The 14,729-nt window shown below is 41.4% G+C and overlaps 1 protein-coding gene across 10 annotated transcripts in view; it reads right to left on the bottom strand.

The window, feature by feature from the left end:
• CUEDC1 (CUE domain containing 1) overlaps positions 1 to 14,729 on the bottom strand; it is an 88,201-nt gene that overhangs the window by 64,214 nt on the left and 9,258 nt on the right. The gene's annotated exons all lie outside the window — the stretch shown is intronic.

Genomic DNA, 14,729 nt, shown 5'->3' with positions numbered 1-14,729 from the left:
ACCCTATACCAAGGATCTTCAAACTTGGCAAGTTTAAGACTTGTGGACTTCAACTCCCAGAATTCCTGAGCTAACATGACTGGAGGAGGAATTCTGGGAGTTGAAGTCCAGTTTGAAGAACCCTGCCCTATACAATTTGAGACAAGTGGCTGTCTAGCTTCTTTAAAAACCTCCAGCGATGAAGCACCCACAAATTCTGGTGGCCAGCTGTTCCACAGGATGATTGTCTTCACTATTAGGAAATTTCTCCTTAATTCCGGGTTGCTTCTTTCTTTGATTAGTTTCCATCCATTGCTTCTTGTCTTGCCTTCTGGTGCTTTGGAAAATAAGTTGACCCCCTCTTCTTTGTGACAGCCTCTCAAAGGCTGGAACACTGCTATCCTGTCACCCCTAGTCTTTCTTTTCTCTAGTCTAACCATACCCAGTTTCTGCAACCATTCTTCTTCGTATGTTTTAGTCTTCAGGCCTTTCATTTAAAAGCCTAGAACTTTTCTGCAGATGAAACTATCCTGGTGGAATAAGAGAGAATTTAAAAGAGCATGTTTGGTCCATCTGACATTAATAAGGTCTCCTATAATAGGAACAGGCAAATAATAACAACTGTGCGGTTTGGGCAGAATGTAACTTTTAGGAATGTGTGGAATCTTCCATTCCTCCTCTGATCTGGTTATTTCAGCTAGAATGCCATATCCATAATACGGTTCAAGGATCCATTCCCAGAAATCCACAAGGCCACCACACCAGGCTGCCAAAGTCTAAAAGGAGAATAGAAGTGTTTGCACATTTCTGATCATTATGTTTTGATATGATAGGGGGAAGGGACGCAATGGCTCAGAGCAGTGGCCCCCAACCTTTTTCGAACCAGGGACCGGTTTCACAATTATTTATTCTTCCACGGACTGGTACCTGAGTAATGTGAGACTCCACCGCCATCGGGACGGCTCTTCTTTCGAAGCCGCCCCACCCTTCAACGAAACTGAGGCGCGAGCACCCAAACGCCGCTTTCCAACTGAAAAACCGGAAGCACTCTCCAACCAAAAACCTGGAAGCAACCGAAAAACCGGAAACACTGTCGAAACAAGATGGTGGCGCCCAAGCTTTGCAGCCCGGTAAAAAATGATCCACGGACCAGTACTGGTCTGGGGACCGGTGGTTGGGGACCCCTGGCTCAGAGGATAAAGACGCTGAGCTTGTCAACCCGGGGTGTGATGCTGACGGTATAACACCTGGTTCGGTGATCATGCGTGTTCGCACCTAACACACGCTGCGCACGCGTCAACACAATACAAAAGTCCTTACCTACTATGTTGCTTTGGGGGAGTAACACAGCTGAGGAGCAGCAATCTGCTCTTCCGTGCTAATCAGCTGGGACAATAGAGGTCAGTACTGCACAGGGGTGGGTTGGTGGGCCCATATGATCGTCGCAGCGAACCGATGAAGAGACAGCTGATCTTCGAAGCAAGAGGTTCGCCCGAACTGGTCCAAAATGGCAGAATCCCATTCCTATTGTCAACTAGAAAGCTGATGGCCCAGGTTGAAGACTCAAGTGCTGCGTGACGGGATGAGCTCCTGCTCACCTAGCAGTTTGAAAGCAGCAAATGGGAGCAGATAAATAGGTACCACTTTGGTGGGAAGGATAATCCACAGTGGGATCAGTGCTGGTATTCTACCGGTTCAGCCCAGTTCTGCCAAGCCAGTAGCAGCGATGAGCAGTAGAGACCTCTCTGCTGCTCTGCTGTTGGGCCCACCTGCCCTCCTGGGCTCCCATACTCACCTTTATCCTCTATTTTGGAAGCGCAGCTGCTTTGCGCGGCACATCAGAGTGTTGCGCAGTAGCTCTGAAGCGGCTGGGAGAGTGCAGGCTTGCAGGAGGTGAGTTGGAACGCCTCTGCACCTGCGCAATGTGTGTTTGGTGCACACACGCACACAAAGTGTGTGCATACGCGCAAAGCATGCCTACCAAGCCATGCCCACCGAACCGGTGTAACACATTTTGAATCCCACCCCTGAGTGGGATGGGAACGGCTAGGGCTCTGCAGCCTTAAGAGATCTGACCATCAAGGATTCCAAAATCAAAATCAGAAGACAAAATCAGAATTCACGTTGGCCCTGTTGCAAAGGAAATTGTGTAAACAGGACTGAAAGATTTGGAAATCTTTGGGTGCCACCAATGGGATGCCAATGTGGGAAGGTGATCCTCTAGATCAGGGATCCCCAACCGGTGAGCCACAGCCCACTAGTGGGCCGGGAGGGATTTGCAACCGTGCCGTGGAAACAGCTGGTAAGTGCACACATGCTCATCCCGACTTGTGCAACCAGCAGGCGAGCATATGCGTACACGCTCTATTTACATGAGCGGCAGGCTTGCACGCATACTGCTTGCACCAATGGAGCTGCATGTGCACGCTTGCTGGCCACTTGCATGGAACTATCCCCTCCTCCCCTCCCCCTTTCCTGGTTCACAAAGCCGGAAAAGTTGAGGAACTCTGCTCTAGATGCTATGGAAGATGTTTCATGAGTAGCCAAACCAAAGCCAGAAGGAAGTCTGGTCACTTGATGGTGCTGGCATTGAAAGAGAAGGAAGCGTGAACCAAGGAGAATTTTAAAAGTATCAAAGCCAAAATAAAGCCCATTCAATTAGGTGTTTTAGGAATAAGAGATTTTACGTGGACTAGAATGGGCCACTAAGTCAGCAATTCTAGAATTACAGAGTTGGAAGGGTCCTTGGCAGTGATGGTATTCTACTGGTTTGGCCCAGTAGCTCTGAGGATCATATGTTGAGCGAACCAGTTTGCTCCAACAATCAGCTGCTTGCCAATCAGCTTCCCACCCACCCTGGCTCTATACCGACCTTTATTTCCTGGTTTTGAAGCTCAGCTGCTTTGCATGGCACAGCAGATTGCCACTGGTCAGCTGTTGAAGACACAGGGAGAGTGCAGGATTGCAGGAGAAGGTCAGTGTCAGGATTCCGGCAGTTACCCCCAATTAAATCATGAGTCTTGAGCCAAACTTCCAAAACTTCAAAAGGATTTATTGGGAGTTAACATATTCGGCACTGCCTTGGTGTAGTCGACTCTGAGACACATCGTTCATTGTTACCCTTGACCCTGGTTCTCCCCCACCCCCTGGGTGTATCATAATTCATATTCTTCAATGAGGGACATCCATTACCAAGAGTCATCAATCATGTTCTCCAGTTGGCAGAAACTTCAGTTATCTAGTTGCTATCTTTGAAAACTATTTACGGTCGGCTGGATTTAAAATTATGAGTTGGGTGGTCCCTGAGGTCCAAAAGGTTGCCGACCTCTGGACTAGATGACCTACAAGGTCCCTTCCAATCTGTGTATCTGACTGGTCGTTCTCCTGCTGCCCTTCCCCACCATGCAGAAGGGGCTCCTCCCAGGGCCTGCCTCTTTCCTTTTAGGCCCTTTCCTTTGCTTCCCCGGATTTTTGCACACACGGATGTCTTCACCCTCCCTTCCTTCCCAGTATCTCCTCTGACATTTACACGAGCTTTTCCCTCTCCTCCCCCCTTTGATCTAATGCTGCAATAATCAAAGCCAAAAAAAAAAAAAAAGGAACAGGTTGTTCTTTCACTCCTAAGTAGATGATTGCTCTGTACATCCACGGAAACTTTCATGACACTGATCATTCAGCGTCGTAAAGGAGCTGCGTTTCTTCCCAAGATCGTTTAAAGCTGTTTTATAAAACATAAAGGGAAGAGAAGCTGTTGTGGGAAAGCAAAGGGGAGGTTGCTTTCTCTCAGCTGGGGCAGACGCTGCATCGGGAGAGGTAAAGGTTGAATGGGGGGTTGAGCATCTAGAGTTGAGATGGCTCGTTGGGTTTCAGCTCAAATTATCCTCTTTTTTTTTTTTTGAAGAGATTATGCAAAGATCCAGCTTTCTGGAAAAGGCTTTAAGGCTGGGAAAGGTAGAACAAAGGAGAAAAGGAGAAGGACCAGCAGCAAGGAGGATGGACTCAGTTAGGGTGGCAACAGATACATAATTGGGAGACTTGAAAGAACAGGTTATGGGCAAATCATAATGGAGAACATCTATCTGTCTGTCTGTCTGTCTGCATATCCCTCTCTCCCTACCTCTCTTTATCTCTCTTCCTCTTTCTCTCTCTCCTTCTCTCTCCCTCTCTATCTCCCTCTCTATCTCCATCTTTCTTTCTCTCTCTCCCTCTCTCTCCCCACTCTCTATCTCCCTCCATCACTAGCTATCTAGCTACCTATCTCCATCTCTCTCTACCTATCTCCCTTTCACTTTATCTCTCCCTCTCTCTTTCTTTCTCTTTATCTTTTCTCTCTCGCCATCTTTTTTATCTCTCTCCCTACCTCTCTTTAACTCTCTCCCTCTGTAGCTCCATCTCTCTCTCTCTCCATCTTTCTTTATCTCTATCTCCCTCTCTCTTTCTATCTCCCTATCTATCTATCTATCTATCTATCTATCACTATCTCTCTGTCTAGATGCATGAGGATGTGTTGGGCATCCCTACAGATGATGAAGTCAACCCCAAATTCTCATCAAGCTGCAAATGAGCCCAGAATTATCACCATAGCTCCAATTATCTCATTTCAGACCTATTATGTGAAGTCCTAAACCTCTGGAGAAAGCTCTGATGTTGGGAAAGAGGAAAGGAAAGAGAAGAGGATGACTAAGAGGAAGGTGGGTGAATTCAATTATGATGGTGATAAGTCCTGGTTAGGAAGATATCATCCTGGGACTTCCAGTTTGAAGGGCTTTGGCGACAGACAGGAATCCACGATCGTGCACGGTTTCTGTCTGGGCTCGCCGCTGGAGCGCCCCGAGCCGGCTGGTTTCGGGGCTAAGCCACCCCATAGAGGTGGTGAAGAGGGGGGAGACTGCCAGCAGGGTCAGGGAGAGCCACATCTCTCCTCCTCAGCTGGCCATTACTCCCTTTCCTGAAGGCGGTAGGAGTGGTTGTCAGAAATGGCCACCTCAAAGAAGAACTCAACCGGAAAAGAACGTGCAGGAGGAAGATAAGAAGTGAAAGTTTTGGCTGACTGGGTTAAGTTGAAAAAGCAACAACTAAGGTACCCTGGAATTTAAATTTTACAAAAAATAACATCGCTCCCAAAGAAGAGTCGGAAGCAGCGAAAGAAAATGAAAAGGGAAAGGTTTGGCTTTTTTTCTTCTCTCTCCTTCCTTATATTGACAACTAAGAGACTTAAATAAGAAATCAGAAAAATCCGCTTTGATTTTTATTACAAAATCTTTGCTTCAGTATTGGCAGAAAGACTTAAAAAATATTTAAATAATTTCATCCATCTTGATCGAAATGGATTTCTGCCACCTTGGAATACTACAAGACACATCCTGAAAAACAAATGGCTTTGATATTTTTAGATGCACAGAAGGCATTTGACAATGTGAATTGGCGATTCATGTTATTACTGTTGGAACAGATGGGTTTTGCTAGAAAATTCATCCAAGCAATAGAAGCTATATACTATAAGCAAACGGCAAAGGTAATTATAGAGGGAAGCTGACAGACTCTATTAATATAAGAAAAGGAACAAGACAAGGGTGCCCACTATCACCTTCGTTGTTTGTGTTAACTTTGGAAGTGTTAAACAGAAATATTAGAGATGAAAAGAATATAAAAGGAATTAAAATCAAAAAGGAAGAATTTAAGTTGCAAGCATTTGCAGATGATCTGGTTTTCATCTTAGAAGACCCTTTAGAAACAGCATCAAAATTGATAGAAAAGATAGAGACATTTGGAAAGGTGGCTGGTTTGAAAATAAATAAAGATAAGACAAAGATTTTGACAAAGAATATGCTATTAAGACAAAAGGAAGAACTGGCAGACGTATTGAAAATTCAAGTCACGAATAAGATCAAGTAGTTGGGAATATATTTGACAGCAAGATGTAGTACATTAAAAGAGAATAGTTATAATAAACTTAAACAGCAGATAGTGCTAGATTTGGCGAAATGGGAAAACTTACAACTTTCACTAATAGGGAGAATTTCAACAATCAAGATGAATATATTACCCAGAATTTTATATTTGTTTCAAACAATTCCAATTAGGCTTGGAAAAGATTATTTTGAAAGTGAGAATAAAGTTAAAACTTCTGCAAGATGCTAGAATTAGAGGAGGATTTGGTTTGCCTAACTGGGAATTGTACTACCAAGCTAAAAATTCCTGGGTTAAGGAATGGATAACACTAAGAAATGTTAGATTGTTGACATTAGAAGGACACGACCTGTTGTTGGGGTGGCATGCTTTTTTATGGTACAAAGGAACTAAAACACAGGGGTATTTTAGAAGACATTATATACGGGAGTCTCTGTGGTTAAACTGGGAGAAGGTTAAAAGACAATGTTATTCGAAAATTCCAGTCTGGTGATCGACTACTGAAGCATTTTCGTATCCTATAATATATAAAAAGGAACAAACAGTTAGATATGGTGAAATACTGAATGAAAAGGGTGAACTTAAATCTATGCAAAAACTAGAGGAACAAGGTATGAAGATGAATTGGTTTTCATATGCGCAAATACATTCAAGGTATGATAAAGATCCTAAAACAGAAGGTTTCTATGATAAATTGACTGACTTAGATAAGATTTTGACAGGTACTGATGAAAAGGTGATTTAAAAATTGTATGGATATTTATTAGAAATTAAACTAGAAGAAGAACAAGTTAAAGAAACTATGATTGCTTGGGGGAAGAATTTTGGATATGGGATTGATTTAGAGAAATGGCAAAAATTGTGGTCTCAAAATTACAAAATGACAATGTCAACAGCATATAAAGAAAATTTGTATAAGATGTTTTACAGGTGGCATTTCCCCCTGACAAGAATAGCAAGAATGTTCAAGAATAAATCCGAAAAATGTTGGAAATGTCATCAGACACCTGGCTCATTTTACCATATATGGTGGACTTGTGTGGATGCCAAAAAATACTGGACTAAAATCCACTTGTGGTTGGAAAAAATGTTGAAAAAACATATAGACTTGAAACCAGAGATATTTTTATTGGGAATTTTACCTGAAATATATAGCAAAGACTTGAAATACCTGATTGTAAATGTATTTGCTAAAAACTGGAAAAATGAGAAGATACCATCACAGGAGGAAATCATTAAGAAAATATTGGAATGTGCTGAAATAAGTAGATTGACATTTGAGATTAGAGAACAAGAGCATAAACCATTTTATAAAATTTGGGATCTTTTCTATCAATGGTTAGATAACGAAGTACAGTAATGGAATATGTAGATTTTTAGAAAATAATACCCTGTTTCTCCAACAATACAGCCTCCCCCAATAGGAAGTCCCAGCATGTTTTATAGGCATGAAATGAAATTAAGCCCCTCCCCCAAAATTAAGGCCTATATTAAAACATGCGAAATGGGGGGGAATGGTGGTGGTGGGGGCTTGCCATTAGGAAGTACTTTTGTTGCACACCCGGATATGGTGCTGCCTGCGTTGACCCCGATACGAAGTGCCCCACCAACACCGAGGTCAACATCCAAGCCGTTGCTGCCCGCATGCCCAAAGATGCAAGGGGGGGTAATTAAGTCACCCCTGAAAAGACAGCCTAGCCATTTTTTCGGGGCTCAAAAAAAAATAAGACCCGGCCTTATTATATGACAAATACGGTAAATATATAAATATATAAAGAAGTACTTTTTTTATTATTATAATTACAAAATGATTTTAGGATAGATTTGGGATGATGATATGAATAAATTAAGTAAATTGTGGTTATCTTGTAAAACATGAATGAATAAAAGTATAGTCAAATGATTGATTAATAATGACACTAAGGTATTTAGTTTTTGATTGACAATATGAGATTATATGTAATGTAATTGTAATTGAAGACTACGAAATGGAAGCACAAAATAATTTGTAAACTAACCGGCACACTGTATGTACACCTATGGAGACAGCTTGATGTTTTTATGTTTTGTTTGTTATGTTTGTTTTTAAAAACCAATAAAATTTTAAAAAAAGAAAGAAATCGGAAAAAACCACTTTGGCATCAATAGGCAATTAAGCTGAAAATATAACTAAATGCCAAAGGGACAATAAAGATTTCTGGACATTAAAAACTTTTTAAAGTTTTTATTAAAGTTTTTATTTATAAAATTTATATTTATAAAATATAAGTGAAAGGGGGGGGAATTAACTATGGAAAGTTTATAATTGTTCCCATAGACGTATGATATTTAATTGAAAAGTAACGTGAAAAATGTTAAGACTTTAATGAATATTAATATTAATGATAGAATTGAATTGGAATGGAATGTTGTTTTAATTATATACATTTATAATTTTTTTTTTTTTTTTTTTTAAGAATACAGTGTGTAGTTTAAGAATGTACCAAGCAGAATCCGAATGGAAGTTATGTATTATACTGAGTGTTACAACTTTAGGGGAAAGATATAAAGGCATCATACTCCAATCAGTAACTACAGGAGAAATTTTGTTTAATGAGAAAAAAATAGACAATTGAAACAGGACAGACAAAAAATATAAATTTAATGATTTGAATTGAGATGAAATAAATAAAATAAAATTGAGAAAATTAAAAGAGGAGAGAAGCTATGTAGAAAATGTAAAATAGTAATAAGATATGGAATAGAATATAAAAATGAGCATGAACCTGAATTTGCGTTTGTATGAAGAAATGTAACCCGGGATTATGCTGCTTTCAAAAAAGATATTTTATTTGTATTTCTTTTCTTTTTGTGAAAACTGAAATAAAATTTACACACACACACAAAAAAGGAAGATATCATCCTGGAGAAAATCTACATGGTTGCTAAGAGTCAACAACAATTTGATGACACCTAAGTCAATCAGTAGTTAGTATCAGATGTTGTTTATTTTGTTTGAGGAATTTTTGTTTGATCATTATATGTCAGCCAGTGATGCATTGCTCAAGTTGGGCAGCCATATAAATGCAAAAAATAATAAAGCACGAAACAGGTTAGATTTTAGGAACATCATTCTACATCTCCATCTTCCAGAGGCCTCACGTGGCATGTTACAGGCCAAAATGGAGCTTCTGAGGGGTGGATCCACCCTCGGACATTCCATTCGGGTCTCCGTGAGCCTTCCCCTAGGTGGGGGAAAAAGCAATTGTGGGGAGCATGAAGTATTTCAGTGGGTCATGGAGGCCTTGGGTGGTCTTAGGCAGGTAGCCAGTTCCATCTCTAGGACCCCCATGGCCTTCCCCACCCTGAAATACCTCATGTTCTTTTAACGAGCCTCACATTTGATTCACAAATGTGTGGGGGAAAGGAGGGAGTGATCCAGTTAAAGGTACAAGATTCACTTCCATGGATCCTCGGGTTACGAATGGAATGGGCAAGCTCCATTATATTCATAACTGAAGGACTACCTGTACCACAGACAGCCAAGGAAACAAATAAATGGCCCATCAAAGAAATCTAGGGGTTTTCCTGGATCACGACTCCTGCTCGAAGAGCAGGTGGCGGTCATGGCCAGGAGGGCCTTTGCGCAACTGCGGGTTGTGTACCAGTTATACCCTTTCCTGGACCAATGGTCCCTACTCATAGTCATTCATGTCCTAGTCACTTCCCGTCTTGATTATTGCAATGTGCTCCACATGGGGCTACCCTTGAAAAATATCCGGAAGCTCCAGTTGGTGCAAAATGCAGCGGCTCACATAGTTTTGTGCAGACCCCGGTGTGCACATGTTTTACCTCTCCTGCGGGAACTGCATTGGTTGCCAATTTGCTTCCAGGTGCAATTCAAGGTGCTGGTTGTCACCTTTAAAGCCCTTCATGGCTTGGGACCAGGTTATCTGAGGGAATGTCTCTTGCCGGTCATATCTACCTGACCCATTAGAACGAGGAGGCAGGGAATGCTGCAGGTCCCATCCCTGAGGGAGATATATCTGGTGGGACCCAGAAGAAGGACCTTCTCTGGGTGGCTCCTTCTCTCTGGAACATCATTCCCCAAAGATTAGAATGGCCCCCACTCTAGCACTCTTCTGGAAGGCGCTGAAGACCTGGTTCTGCCAGCGGGCCTGTGGAACCCAGAGCAGGATGGAGCCCATGAAATGGCTAGTGTGATCTGCTGTCATCGGGGCAGGGGGGTGGGAGTTGGTGATTTTTTATTTATTTTTTTTCCAGATTTTGTTCTATTGTACTTTATTAATGTATTTGATTCTTTTTGTTAGCTTTTATTGTTTTTTATTTTAAATATGGTTTTACATTCTGTAAGCCGCCTCGAGTCGCCATGGGTGAATAGGCGGCAATATAAATTCAATTAATCAATCAATTTAGAGTTTTCATTCAATACGCAAATGACCAAGCTCACATTATCATATTTTGGAGACATTATGCAAGGATCCGGCTGTCTATAGAAAGCTGTAATGCTGGAAAGGAAAAGAAGTAGCAGACAATCAGAATCCAGGTGGATGAATTCAATTACAGCACCAATTAAGGGCACCATCGGTAGATCATAAGGTCCAGATTAGGGACCAATTACCCTGGAACAGGTCTGCCTATGTGGTCACAAATGGATGGCACACAATCAATCAACACGGACCAGATGGCACATAATCAATTTAAGTTTAACATAAAAAGTTAAAGAAAAGTATAAATGCCGGAAAGATTTCACCTGAAGGACATAGTCAGAACCTATGATCTGTGAAAGGAATAGAATAGATTCAGCATCCTTGCAAGAGAGAACTTGATGACTTATGGCAGGAGATAAGAGATATTGGGAAAGCAGAAAAAAAACATAATTTCAAAGAAAAGTTTCAAGAAGCAGTCAAAATAAGATATTATGCTAATCAGCAAGAGACAGAGGATGAAAGGCTGGTGTTTCTCAAACTCAGCAACTTTAAAATGTATGGACTTCAGCTCCCAGAATTCCCCAGCCAGCCTGAAAATAACCTTTCAATATCAAATAAGAAAGGACAAGGATATATCAATCAAGAACGGCACCAAATAAAATAAAATAATTTAAAAAGCCATCTGAGAAATGTTTTCAAGAATATCAGAGAAATCACAGGGCCAAAGTAATAGTATGAAGAATGATCATGGAGAAAATCTAATAGACCCCCAAAGAGAAAACTTAAAGGAAGAAGGAAAATCTATTCTGAAATCCTTTACACTTACAATGAGGTTGCAAAACAGCAGAAACATTTGCAGAAAAAGAATCTATTCAGGAACTGAACTGCAAACTGAACTCCTGTTCCACAGTGAGGGAGGAGAGGGAATAAAACCAGCTTGCCAAATAGAAAATCGCTGGGTGAAACCCCATTGAGCTGTTTAAAGCTGCAGAAGCAGAGGCAATTTACATGCTGTGAGTTCTGGGTCCATGTTCACAAGATTAACAGCTGCTGTCCAGATCGGGAATATTTATTTCAAGCAGGATCCTCCTAGGGAGAGATGCTGGCTTTAGCACATAAGCAAAGCAAATAGATAGATAGATAGATAGATAGATAGATAGATAGATAGATAGATAGATAGATAGATAGATAGATAGATCTTATTTTCCAAGTATAACACCCTCCCCCCACATGCACACACACTTCTGGAAATTGCAGGAGGGAGAGGAGAAAAATTTGCAATGGCAAGAAGCAACAGAGATGTAACTCTGATTTCAGGAAGACATGTTATCTAAGTCAGGGGTCTCCAACTCCCGGTCTGTTGACTGACATTGGATCGTGGCATGCCAGACACTGGGCTGCGCAAACAAGCAAAGCCCCATCCGCGGGATGCAGGCAGCATGTAAAACCACGCTTCTTCCAGTCCATGGAAAAACCTCTCTCCATGGAATTGTGCCCTGGTGCCCAAAAGATTGGAGGTCATACTGGTGGAGGGATAACTTCTATTTATTTAAAGGAAAAGGTAAAGGCTCCCCTCGCACATCCATGCTAGTCGTTTCCGGCTCTAGGGGGCGGTGCTCATCCCCGTTACAAAGCCGAAAAGCCAGCGCTGTCCGAAGACATCTCTGTGGTCATGTAGCCAGCATGATTAAACACCAAAGGCGCATGGAACGCTGTTCCCTTCCCACCAAAGTGGTCCCTATTTTTCTACTTGCATTTTTTACATGCTTTCAAACTGCTAGGTTGGCAGAAGCTGGGACAAGTAACAGGAGCTCACTCCATTACGCGGCACTAGGGATTCGAACCACCGAACTGCTGGCCTTTCTGATTGACAAGCTCGTCTTAGCCATTGAACCAGATTATTTGATTGTATTCCTAAATAACTCAAGGTGGCGAACATATCCAAAACACTTTCCTCCTCCTATTTTTCCCACAACATCAACCTTGTGAGGTTGAGTTGGGTTAAGAGAGAATGACTGGCCCAAAGCCATCCGGCCAGCTTTCACACCTAAGCCAGAACTAGAACTCACAGTCTCCTGGTTTGTATCCTGCAACCAAATCTCCCTTTTTCAGGCAATGGCAAACCACTTCTAAAATCTTACCAAGAAAATTGTAGGGACTAGTCCAAGCAGTTCACTAGGAGTCAACACTGACTCAAAAGCAGACACACAGCTTACACAGGCTATGGCTGTCCTATCTCCTTCATCTCCCTCATGAAGACAACAGGGGGTGGCATTCCCATAGAAGATAAGTGGTGGCACAAGAACTACCAAAAATGAAGGATGAGACTGGGATGTTGAATTGCCTGTCTCATCTATTGGTTTAGGATTTCCTGGATGTCCCGTCCAAGAACTAACAAAGTCTGATCCCGCTTAGCTTTTTAATTAACATTCTTTTCATACTATACTGATTTCTCATCTAATATCCTGTAAGGTATGCCTGATTTTCTAAAAAAAAAAAAAAAAACTCCTCCAATATTCAAAATCAGATATTAGTGCAGCTGTTCCCAAACTGAACCATTTTAAGATATGTGGACTTCAACTCCCAGAATTCCTCAGTGGGTAAGGAAATCTGGGAATTGAAGTCCACACATTTTAAAATGGTTAAGATTGGGAAACCTTGGAATCTGGTACCTCCTGATGTTTTGGACTAAAATTAACAGTTTCTTGCCACTTGCTACAATGGTTATTGCCACATACTCTAAAACACCTGCAAAGCTCCAGGTGATCTAATTATTGGCCTAGGATGATGACTCTCCAGGATTCAAGCAGGTCTCTATTCCAGCTGCACCTGAAAAACTGGAATTGAAACAAAGATTAAGGAGAGACATACCTCCCTTGACTCAACTTCCCCTTTCCTCTATTTCTGGTTAATACTATGGATGTATTCACACAACATGCTTTACCAGTTAAGTTAAAGAATTAGTCGTGTCACAATGTACATTATAATTCTGGTAAGGGTTAGGCTTGCTTTTTGTAACTCGGCATGATGGGGGTAGTTTTGGGTCAACCTCCTTTTTTTAAAGCCAGGAAATTGATTAAGTCAGAAAACAGCTCTACATCAGGACAGTGTTTTGCCTTAATGTAATTTAATATAAGTTGTTGTTGCTGTTGTTATCATTGCCAGGAATGATTAGAACAATAATTTTTAGCTTTGTTGAGAAACTCTGGGAGTTGGAAGTCCACAAGTCTTAAAGTTGCCAAAGTTGAAGACCCCTGCTCTAGAGTCTAGAAGAAGACAGTGGAACACAATTCAGTATTATTGCCAAGATGGCCACATAAGCAGGTTCACAGAGCTGAACTCAAGGAAGATTTTACCTCTACTAATATAATAAAGATTGCCTTTCTTTTAATGATAGATGTCATAGTGTAACCACCGTGTAGTATATTATTACGCTGCAATTATAGTAATTATCCAACCTGTTGATGACTCTCTTTTCTTGCTCTAAAAGGAACACCTTTTAGAAAACTGGCTCTTTCGAGATCTGAACGTGTCAGCTGGTTCACTATCTTGGATGGACTTCAAGTTGGCTGGGCTGAGGCCAAAAAAACCTAAGAACTTTTAACTATAGTTATCGTATATATAGCTTTCTTGGCTAGCAGTCAACAATCTCAACTTTCCTCAAATAGATCTGATGGCTTCTCAAATTACCTTCTAGGAGGAAGAGATGTTAGAACTGGGATCTCCAAACTTGGCAACTTTGAGATTTGTGGACTTCAACTCCCGGAATTCCACAAATCTCAAAGTTGCCAAGTTTGGAGACCTCGTGTGTAAGAAGCTTATCTAACAGTTTTCCTGCACTCCAATCAGAGATGAGTACAACTTGGCTGAGGAATTCTGGGAGTTGAAGTCCATATACATGTCATCCTCAATTTGCAGCCATTTGTTCAAAGTTATAACGGTACTGGAAAAAAAAATGACTCATGACTGTTTTTCAGACTTATGACCGCTGCAGAATCCCCATGGTCACGTGATCAAAATTCAGACCGTTGGCAACTGGCATGTATTTATGACAGCTGCAGTGTCCCAGGCTCATGTGATCATCGTCTGAGACCTTCTGACCAGCAAGGTCAATGGGAAAGCCAGATTCACCTAACAACTTTGTTATTTACTTGTGCAGTGATTCACTTAACAACCATGGCAAGACAGGTTGTAAAATAGGGCAAAACTCACTTAATGACAGTCTCGCTTAGCAACATAAATTCTGGGCTCCATTTTGATCATAAGTCAAAGGATTACCTGTCATGTTACAATTGCCAAGTGTGAGCTAAAAACCCAGATTCAGCAGGAAATTTACTGTATCCTAACCTGGAAATGTCTGGAGCCATAGACGGCCAGATGATAGAGAGATGAATTTTAACAATGCAAAAC

Source organism: Pseudonaja textilis, chromosome 1 (assembly GCF_049901715.1).
Source record: "Pseudonaja textilis isolate UNSWEBS1 chromosome 1, rPseTex1.2, whole genome shotgun sequence".
Taxonomy (NCBI): Eukaryota; Metazoa; Chordata; class Lepidosauria; order Squamata; family Elapidae; genus Pseudonaja; species Pseudonaja textilis.
This window is presented reverse-complemented; position numbering and strand designations above follow the sequence as displayed.